Raw genomic sequence first — 3,195 nt, 5'->3', positions numbered from 1 at the left:
CTTCTAGGCCAATATAGTGAATTTTAAAGCTTTATTGATAGTAAATTTAGTGATTGAAAATTTAGTAATTTAAGTCATTCTACCTACTTTTCGTTTTGAATGGATTGTTGTCACTTTTTTCACATTTTAATTGAATTGTTTCTTTTATTTTTGTGTGTGGTTAACAACCGAATAACCGAACCAAACCAAACCGAAACCGATAATAATCAAACCGATAAATGTATATTATATTTGGTTTGGTTTTGATAATTTTAAAACTGATTAAGTTGGTTTGGTTTTGGTTTTGATCAATAACCGATCCAAACCAACCCGTGAACACCCCTACTTTTGAGTGATCAAACTTATATACTTTCCTACTTATTTTTTTAAAAAAATTAATATACTTCCCTTTTCTTTTTAGTTACCATAATTTTCTTTCTGTTTTAGAATAAAATAATAAGAAGTCTAACTAATATTTTGATGTATTTTTTTTATTATATTAATATGTAAAAAATTGTAATTTATATTTTCTTTATCTCAATTTATATGACATTTTTTATTTTTCGAGAGTCAAACAGTTTAAGTTTGACCGGTAATTTATGCATGAAATCTTCAAATTTTTTGAAATAAAATTTATATATTAGTAGACTACGTAAAAAGTACTATAAGTCAGAATAATTGATAGTTCAAAATGTTTAAAAGATCTACGAAAAATTTACGATAAAAAATACACTGATTTGAATCTTAAAGTCCAAAAAGTACCATATAAAATGGGATGGAGGAGTAATATTTTTCATATAGTTTTTAAATATCTAAACTTATAATATATAATATCAAATTAATGTAATCTAATTTAACAAAAGCGCAGCATGACAACTAAAAAGGAACCGAAAGAGTATTTTAAGATTGTTAAAAATAATTTGTATATTTAAAACTTATTCTACAAAACTGTTATAAATTATACAACTGAGTTTTGCTGATGATCTCCTTTTGTTCAGCAGAGGAGATGTACAATCAACTGTCCTAATCTATGAATGCTTTCAGCAGTTTTCACAAGTATCAGGTTTAATAGCAAATCAGGTCAAAAGTTGTGTGTATTTTGGTGGAGTGTCAGAGCAAGATCAACAACTGGTACTACAACATACAAGTTTCATAAAAGGCAAGCTACCTTTTAGGTATCTTGGAGTCCCTTTAAGTTCCAAAAAACTGTCAATAAGCCAATGTCAACCATTACTAGACAGGATGCTGGGAAGAATAAACACATGGACAGTGAAATTTTTATCGTATGCAGGGAGGCTCCAGTTGGTACAAAGTGTGTTAACATCCATTCAAGCATTTTGGACACAAATATTTCTCCTTCCAAAGAAAGTGTTGCAGCAGACAGAAACTATATGTAAGAGATTCTTATGGAATGGTGATGCACAAACTAAAGGGAAAGCTCTTGTAGTATGGGATAAATTATGTTGGCCAAAGATTGCTGGTGGACTGAATATTATAGATGTGTATGTGTGGAATAAAGCAGTAATACTCAAATATTTGTGGGACCTGTCTAAGAAAAAGGATAAGTTATGGATAGTATGGGTCCATACTTACTACATCAAAGATAGGAGACCATGGAAGTGCAAGCTAAACAAGCTTCTTGAGTTGTGAGAAAAATCCTACAAGCAGGGCATTGGATATCAGAAGCAGGATTACAAGTGACAGAGGTTATGGAGGCTGAAACATTCACAATTAAGGACATGTATAAAACACTTAGAGGTGAGTTGAGCAAGGTGCCATGGAGAAGAATGATATGCAATAATCAAGGCAGTCCCAAATGGACATTCATCCTATACTTGGCTATACAAAGGAGATTGTACACAAAAGACAGGCTAGACAAATGGGAGATAAACACTGATTCAATTTGCGCAATGTGCAAAGCAGAACCTGAAACACACCAGCACCTATTTTTTGCATGCAGTGTGGCAAATATGATATGGCAAAGACTACTTCAATGGCTGTCAATCACCAGAAGTAGTGCATGGTGGACTGAAGAGATAGAATGGGCAACACTGCATGCTAACATGAAATCAATACAAGATGAAGTGTATAGAATGACATTAGTTGCAGCTCTTTATTACATATGGCAATAGAGGAATCACAGAATTTTTCAGCAAAAGGAGATGAGCATAGAGGAAATTATAAAGCAAATCATTCAGGAAATTCATTGTAGAAGTAGCATGAATCCTAGACTGGCTAGTGCAATGCATAAACTAAATTTTTATCCTTAGTAGAAATTCTAGCATAGAGCATGGGCAAGGCAAAGGTGATGGGCTTTGAGACTTGGGTTTAAGCTTCAAATTTGTACATATTTGAAAATCTGGTAATACAATTACAGTTACCAAAAAAAATAAAATAATAATAATAATAATAGTAATAATATATTTAGTGAAATTTCATCAAGTGTAGTTTGAGGAGGATAAAATATATGCAAATTTTAGCATTACTTCATAGAGATAGTGAAGTTGTTCCTGAATTAATTTATAAATGTAATGACCCTTCCTATTGTTATGGATGAGCTATTCGTAAAAGAAAATGAGTGATGGAGCTCTTGGTTCGAAGAGTTGAAAATTTCAAACTAAATTCATACAAATCTGAGCAAGATGAGGTTTAGGACAATTCGGAAGAAAAATTTAATGAAATGTTTGAGTCGAGTTTATTTTTCTTATTGCTATGACGTTAAGATATTTATATAATTTTTTAAAAGTAAATTTGGGAGAATAGAACTCTCGATATGAAACTAAGTGTGAACAATTTTTTTTTATTTCTCAAAATCTAAAATATCATATTAATTGAGCTAGTGAAAGTATAAAGTATAACATTCATATTTCTTTTACTTTCCTTACTAAGGAGAGTGAGAGCTGCCCTTCGATTAGGATCCGAAATGCAATTTGTTGGGTATTTGGCTTAATTTCTTGGCATCTAATTAAGGGTGTGTGGGGTACGGAAAATGTTTTCCTGAAAAATAAGTAGATTTTTGACTTATCTTCTCATGTTTGGTTGGTGAGTAGAAAATATTTTTCGGAAAAGATTTGTTAGTGTTTGATTTATGAATGAAAAATATTTTTGAGAAAATATCTTTTATTTTTACTAGAGAGAGTATAAAATAATTTATGAATTGAAATTGAAAATATTTTTTAAAAATAAAGTTAATTTTTTTTTGGGGGGAGGATGGAG

The sequence above is a fragment of the Solanum tuberosum genome, unplaced genomic scaffold, assembly GCF_000226075.1.
Source record: "Solanum tuberosum cultivar DM 1-3 516 R44 unplaced genomic scaffold, SolTub_3.0 scf00222, whole genome shotgun sequence".
Taxonomy (NCBI): Eukaryota; Viridiplantae; Streptophyta; class Magnoliopsida; order Solanales; family Solanaceae; genus Solanum; species Solanum tuberosum.
Note: the sequence above shows the minus strand (reverse complement) of the source record.